Below are 8,264 nucleotides of genomic sequence, written 5' to 3'. Positions count from 1 at the left end.
ATAATTCGGTCTGGACATAAATTTATGTCCAGACACAAGTGACAACAGATAAGACTGAATAGGTAAATGGACCCAAGTTATTGTATCCTGGGATGCCAAGAAGTCCTTCCTTCCTTCCTCCATGATGGTCATCACTTCCCCTCATCTCCTGGTCTGGTCCTTCAGTCCCATACTTGAGTTTCTGATGTAGCATTTCTCCAGTTTTGGTCGCATTTTCACTTGGATTCTTAAACCTTTTAACATTCCTAATTTTCCTCCAACCACCATTCAACACATTACTTATTGATTTTTACCTAACCTACATGTTACGCATACACAAGCTTCAGTTACCCTGTATCTACATTTTTACTGCTGAATTTGTAGTTTCTGGATCACATTACCCTGGGTCATCCTGTTTCTAAGTTTGCAAGATGCGGGGGTAAGGCGGGCATTTATTGTTGCATGTTTGTACCTCTTGCTTACATCTTCCAACACACCAGATTAAAGTAATGTTGCTGGCAAGATAAGTAAATCAGCAAATTATATTGAGGAAAAAAAAAACCACTCATGTCAAGGAAAGCTTTGGCCTCCATGCTACCTTAGCTATACTTACTCACTCTTCATAAATACAAGTTATTAAAACATATAGCTAACAAAGCTTTTATCTTATCAATAGCAATCCCACAATGTTAATGTTTAGATCAGTATGTGTATATTATCCTCCCGCTTAATTTATTACAAGAGGGATTTTAGAGGGCACACTATGATTCTTTAATGTCAACTTTTCTTATCTTCTGCAAACGCAAATTTTTCAGGGGGGGTTTATTTTACTCAAAGTCCAAACAGTTTGTTCTTGTGTATGGTCAAATCAATGCTTTTCCTGTTACAAATTTTTGGGTGCACTGGTTTTTGAGCCTTGGTTTTTAGTTAATTTTAATAGTACCTCAACAGCTGAAAGGTTGTTTAACACACTAGAAGAACAAGTAGGCAGAATGTGGTATTTTAAAATGTTTTCTTGTTACCTTTATGTCCCTAGCTACCTTCTTCATAGGAAGTATGGTAAGTGACCACTCTGGCTTAACTAGGAGATATTCAACCTGAAACTCAAAAAGTCCTGTGAAAAGTGGAAACTAGGTCAAGCATGTAAGGACAAGATTAGACAGGCCAAGACACAAAACAAAATTAGACTAGCTAGGGGCATTAAGGGTAACAAGAAAACGTTTTACAAAAACACTAGAAGCAAACAGAAAACCAAGGACAGGGTACACCCCTTTACTCAATGAAGTGGGAGAAAACAACAATAAAAAACACAGCAATGGCTGAAGTGTTAAATGCTTTTTTTTTTTTTTTTAAATCAGAAAGGTTAGCAGTGATCAGACCACTAACAGTGCACATCAGTGTAAACAGGGTAGGATCTGAGGCTCAAATAGGGAAAGAACAAGTTAAGAATTACTTAGGCCTTGCTTACACTACACAGTTTTGTCAACAGAAGTCAGCTTTTGGCAACAAAACAGTGGACGTGTACACACTGAAATGCTTCTCCTGCAGATGTAACTCCCCTGCTATGCTGACATCATAAAACCACCTCATTGAGAAGCGTCGGGCTTATATCAGTGTAGTCAAGGTGAGACAGTGTCTCTATAGAGACAGCGTTTGACAAATTAGATGTCCTCAAGTCAGCAGGCCTGATGAAATTTACATCCTAGAATACGTATGGAACTGGTTGAAGAGATCTCTGAATCATTAGCAATTATCTTTGAGAACTCACAGAGCACAGGAGAGATCCCAGAGGACCACAAAAAGGCAAATCTGTAAAAAGGAGAATATGGACAACCCAGGGAATTACAGACCTAGCATCTTAATTTTGGTACCTGGAAAGATAATCGAGCAAATAATCAAACCACCAATGTATTGGCATGTAGAAGATAATAATGCAACAAAGTAAACAGTCAACATGAATTTGTCAAGAACAAATGATGTCAAACTAACCTAATACTCTTCTTTGACAGGCTAGGAAGCCTTGTGGATAGTGGGGAAAAGCAATAAATGTGACAGATCTTGACTTTAGAAAGGCTTTTGATACAGTCTCACGTGACCTCAAACATAACTAGGAAAATATAGATTAACCTACTATAAGGTGGGTGTACAACTCATTGGAAAGCTGTACTCAGAGTAGTTCAAATGGTTCACAGTCAACCTGGAAGGGCATATCAAGTGGAGTCCTGCAAGAATGTGTCCTGAGTCTGGTTCTATTCGATATCTTTATAACTGATTTGGATAACGGCATAGAGAGTAAACTTACAAAGTTTGCAGGTGATACCAAGTTCGGAGGAGTTGCAAGTGCTTTGCAGGACAAGATTAGAATTCAAAATGATCTTGACAAACTGGAGAAATGGTCTGAAATCAATAGGATGAAATTCAGTTAGTTAGGATAATGAATTAGGACAAATGCCAAGTACTATACTTAGAAAGAAATATTCAGTTGCATAAATACAAAACAGGAAATGTCTGCCTAGGAAGTAGTACTGCAGCAAAGGATCTGGGGGTTATAATGTCTTACAAACTACGTAAGAGTCAACAATGTAATATTGGTGCAAAACAAAACAAAAAAACACCATCATTCTGGGTTGTATTAACAGGAATGTTGTAAGACATGAGAAGTAATTCTTCCACTCTACTCAGCACTGGTAAGGCCTCAGTTGGAGAACTGTGTCCAGTTCTGGGCACCACAGTTTAGTGACGATGTGGACAAATTGGAGAAAGTCGAGGAGAGCAACAAAAATTATTAAAGATCTAGAAAATAGGAACTATGAGGAAATTTTGAAAAGAAACTGGGTTTTGTTTAATCAGGAGAAGAGAAGACAGAGCAGGGGACATAACAGTCTTCAAGTAAGTAAAAAGTTGTAAAAACAAAGGAAAGTGATAAAGTTGTTCTCCTTATCCACTGAGGACAGGAGAAGTAGTAATGGGCTTAAATTGCAGCAAGGGAAATTTAGGTTAGACATTAGGAAAAACTTCCTATGGAGGTTGTGGAATCTCCATCATTGGAGGATTTTAAGAAAAGTTAAACAAACACCAGTCAGGAATGGTCTAGTTCAGTGATACTTCATTATATCTACCCACGGGCTGATTTGAGTATTTTATGATGAGAGGCGGACCATCTGCACAGAAGGCTGACAATAAAAAACAAAAAACTTCAGCTGCCAATAAAAAGAGACCTTGATTGCAACATAAGTATTAGTGTTTCTATCTTTGAACAAAGTTGATAAGGCAACATTACCTGTGTTTGTGGCAATCTCTAATAGGAGAGGTGACTTCAACAACCTCTGGCAAACTTTGTTAAGAGTGGTTTGTAGGTGGTCAGGGCAAGCAGCATGCATTGGTGAAAATGGTCATCTGTCAGGCCACTGCAGTGGTGGCTTTTTTATTATGTTCACAGTAGAAGACCCAGATTCGTGGAGGTACGTTGATCTGAACATAGTTAAGAGATAGATGGCTAGAGCCTGGGTATTCTGAAACTGCTCAGCATATTGAGTCTAGAAGTCAAAGTCCCACTTCTCTGGAATTTGCCTTCAGAACATCTGAGCTTTAATTGAAAGGCAACTTCACTGATTGAATCAAGAATATTCTTTTCTTCAGAAGGGCAAGGTCCATCAGTAGAGGCAAATGGATCACAAACAAAAGCAAGTCCTTTGGAATTTTAAAAATTCTAAATCACATTTTAAAATTTTCCATCAGACTGTTTAGGAATTCTTCCATTATTTTCACTGAAGTTTCAAATGATGTGGGAAAGTGCAACATCTTTCCTGTTAAGACTATCTGAAGCATTTAAAGATTCCTCTGAAAAGCACACACTTTTTCAAACAGATCCCTGACACCGCTTGCATGGCCTTAGAGCTGCAAGTTGAAGGAATTCAAGTGACCAGTAATATCACATAGAAAAGCTACTTGTGACAGAGGGGACATCATTCATAAATTCCAGGAACTCACAAGCCTTGTTGGTCTTGTGCTTTGAAAGAAATTCTATTATTTCTTTTTCAAGCGCACAGAACCTCTCTAACCCCCCCCTCCCCCCCACACACACTTAACCAGAGAACATCATTATGCTACAACAGGTCACTATTCGGCTGAAACGTCTTATAAAAGAAGATGTTGCAAGATAGAAGTTGAGCATATGTAGATCACTAATGTCATCACAATACCCTTTTTTCCCCTCCAACTCCCCATGCACAGGACAGTCTGTTGAATGATGCAGTGGAGTGTATTTAATGCAGGGTGTATCGCTGCCAAACATGAAGCAAAGCCCTTCCCCCCCCCCATCATGGAGGGACCTCCATCTCTAACAAACAAGTTTACTTTCTGTAGGTCCAACCCCCTCCCCCGCCCCCCCAAAAAGCCCTTTACTGTTACCAGCACAAAATTCTCTGTTACTCGCACACTCTAGGACATCCCACCTCTATCTAGCTCCTAGGGCTCAAGGCTTCCACCTCTATCTAGTCCCTAGGGCTCAAGCAAAACCTGGTTAATTTAGGCACCCCCACCCTTTCCCAGTTCCTAGGGCTCCAGGTGATAGACACCCAACTTTACCCCTCCATGGGCTCTAGGCAAGTACCCATTCCCTGTGGACTCAGGGCTTAATCTATTGCAGGTTACGGGGTCTTTTACCAGTGAAAGAGCCTTACACAGTAATATCCTACTTAACCTCTATTTATTAACAATCACCAAAACAGAATGCACATGCTACACATACAATGCTCACCACTCCCAAGAAGACAGATGAACTTTTCTTGATGGCCAGTCAGGATCAAGTCATCTGGGGGACTCCAGTTTCTGCATGGTGTCATTGGCAGAGTGTTGAGGTCTGGCAGGTCTGATCTTGGGGCTGTGTCCTGGAGTTGGTTCCCAAGAACTTATATATAATGAAACTTGAGTCCTGCTTAGCTGTACTGTACCTTAACCAATCATTTTACTAAAATATTACTAACCAATCCTAACATACTGAACAAAATTCTCTAACCAATCATACCCCACCACCTTAATTAATTTACACCTAGGAAAATTAACTATGTAACCAACAAACAAAGAACCAGACAGATCATACAAACAATAGAGAAGTGGGAACTATAAATATAAAACAATAAAGAAAGGATTTCATAACTATTACTGATAAGTGATTTCTTGCCAGACAGGATGCTATCAAACTAAGTTTTCTTTAACCACCTTAAGATCTGTTTCTTTAGCTAGTGATAGTGGGTGCTATTAGGATAGGATCTCCTTCTTAACAGCCTGATACTACATTGCATCTAAATTACATTAACACAATATGAGGATGTGACTTCCTGCTTCTTGGCTAATGGCTGTTGCTCTCCTAATATGGCCACAGACAAAACCTTACAATATGGTTACAGGAAAAGGCCTTATCCTTACCTTACTTTTTCAAAAATGCTCTCTCCTGTGGTGTAGGTTTAATGGTATTGAGCACAAAGTTTCTTCCTTAAAAATTTCACCATAATAAAATCTAACTGACAGTGATAGCTGTCGCTTGATTCGTCCACAGCAAGGGACATGTATTTGGCATTTTTTAAATCAGAAAGCAGTGCTGACAAACAATCCTCGTAAATTACCTGCAATCTTTGTACTGCTGTGGAATCACACAGGAGAACTGGCTTCATAATGTCACCTTTGTTTTTATCTCCAGAAAAAAAACTCCTCCAGCATTTCCAACATGCACTCCTTCACAAGCTCAGCCCCCAGGAGAGGCTTCTTTTTAGCTAGTATCCACATTATTCGAAGAGAAGCAGCTGTTGCTTTTTCTTGTGCAGTTGCTGATGTTGTGAAAATGACATCTGAAGTGTGGTACAAAGACTTCAGATTTTCAATTTTGTCATGTCTTGCAACCTTGCCAGGAGGATAGGCTGCATTGAAGTTACTGTGCTTTGATGGAAAGTGGCGCCTCACGTCGACAACCTTAGAGACGGATACAGTGGCTTGGCATATTAAACACAAAGGTTTTGCATTTAAATGAGGTGGCATAAATAAAGAAAAGCAAATGGCCAGTTTGGGTTAAAAGCTTGGTTTTCACTATCAACTTTGCAATGTTTACTCCCACTTGCATTCATTTTTTGCTGCACTTCCATCACTAATGAAAAAATGGGTGGCAGCCAAGGCTGGCCTTAGGGAAAATAGTGCCCTGGCCAAACTTGTATTTGGGCACCCTTTGAGTTCAGCCCCAGGTGGCGGTGCTCAGGCAGCAAATTTCATTAAAAAAAAACAAAAACTTTTTTTTAAAAAAGGTTAGCTGGCGGGCCATACAGGAAGCCTGGGCAGGCCACATTTGGCTCCCAGGCCACCTATTAAGAATCACTGGTATAGATAATACTTAGTCCTGCTCAGTGCAGGGAACTAGACTAGAATTCAGTGTTTCTCAACTTTCTCCTCAACCAGGGACCAGGTTGCTACCTTCCTAAACCTGTGAAAAACTTTCATTTTGTAGAAAGGACATTTTTCATCAGAAGTGATGAAAAAATTTTCAACCAGCTCTACTCACCACCTCTGAAAAATTACACCCTAGGTGTCTAAAATTGGGTATCCAAGAACAAGGGCATCCAAAATTACAGGCTACTTTGAAAAATGTATCACAGAGGACCGTGTCCTGCTTTAACAAGTACTTCCTCTCAATCTATGGCACAGGTTTAAATTCAGCAGCCTTGAATCAGTTACTGTGAAGGATTATAATTTACTAGCTTGCAATATATATTCTATCTGCTTGAGATCTTGACAAAGGCAGTGGAAATGCATACTGCATAAAAGGGACAGCTTATTATAATTAGCTTAGCACCAGCAGGGTACTCACTGTTGTACAATGGCCACAGAAAGACAAAGTTCCTGTCCCAAGGAGCAAGTGTGAAGAAATTACAGTGTCAGCTACATCTGTATTTCACATTCGGATGCCAAATCTACCCTGGTAGCATCCATGCACAAAACAGGATCATGAAAAGGCCCCTGGAGTAAGCCATCATAACTGCAGAGATAGGTGGACTAGACCCTTGAGATTGAGAAACAAAACAAAAGCTGCATTTTAAAAAAACACAGACACACTTCTAGTTCATTTGTGGCAGATGTTCCACAGAAGTGAACGTCTGTTTTCAACTGTATGCCACATGTATTTTCCCCAAAAGACCATAAAGAATAAGTAGTGTTTTGCACCATAAACAATTGAGGGTGGAACACGTAATAAACTGGGGATATCTTTCCCCAATTTCTTAACAGGAGATTGGAACAACCGAAGAAGGATTCTGTCCTCTGCAAATCCTTCCCAGGATTTACATTGACTATAGACAATTAGTGTTTTATCTTTTTAACTCTTCTGAAAGAGGAAATAAAATTACATATTAATATAATAAGGTTACAAATTTCAATATACAAATAGGAAATGCAGAAGTTAGGATTCTAATAGTAAGATTAGCTCAGCTACATATGGAGGTTATAAGTGTGTTGATATAAGGTCTCATACACACAAGCAGTTCAGAATATCCCATATATGCAATATGGTCAGATTAAGATCACTATGTGAGCCTTAGCTTTTACATTTCCCTAACAAGGGAGTGTTTGAAAACGATAAACCTTAATATTTCATTAACATAAAACTCCGGTTTGATTTCATTCCGCACCATTACTGCTATTACTTTGGCTGCCCCACAGTCACACTGTGGAAATGGAATTTTCAAAATTTAACACAATTCTAATGAAAACAGCTATTTTAAAAACAGATGCAACATCTCCCTACACTGGAAACCCACTTTGCAATACTAAGAACTTGAAGAGGTAACTATAGCAAAAAGTGGACATGTCATTCTTTTTCATTGCCCAACCTACGTGAAAAGTAAACAGAGTACAAAATGACAAACAAATGGAATGTTCAAAATGCTTTCACACTTTATTATCTAAGATGTATTAGTATCATACATACTATGTAGTAGTATCAAAAAAAGAAATTTACTTACATGTGATTTATAAAAGTTAACAGTGTCCCTTTAAAAACAGCCAGAAAAAAAAACAGCATGTGCTCCCTAGGATGGTCTTTTTATTAAATTTTTAATTTCTCTACTTTTCTATAAGCTTCTCTTAAATACCAAGAGTCTCTCCTACTTCCACTCCCATTTCCAGCTTCTGACTCTCTGCTCCTCCCCCCACTTAGCATTCCTCTACTTCAGACCCTGTTTCCTGTCTGTGCCACCTCTCTCACCTGCTCACGTGAGCCATCCCTAAGGCTGAGGCTACACTAG

Source organism: Lepidochelys kempii, chromosome 10 (genome assembly GCF_965140265.1).
Source record: "Lepidochelys kempii isolate rLepKem1 chromosome 10, rLepKem1.hap2, whole genome shotgun sequence".
In the NCBI taxonomy this organism is placed as follows: domain Eukaryota; kingdom Metazoa; phylum Chordata; order Testudines; family Cheloniidae; genus Lepidochelys; species Lepidochelys kempii.
The sequence above is the reverse complement of the archived record's forward strand: the minus strand, read 5'-3'. Positions refer to the sequence as shown.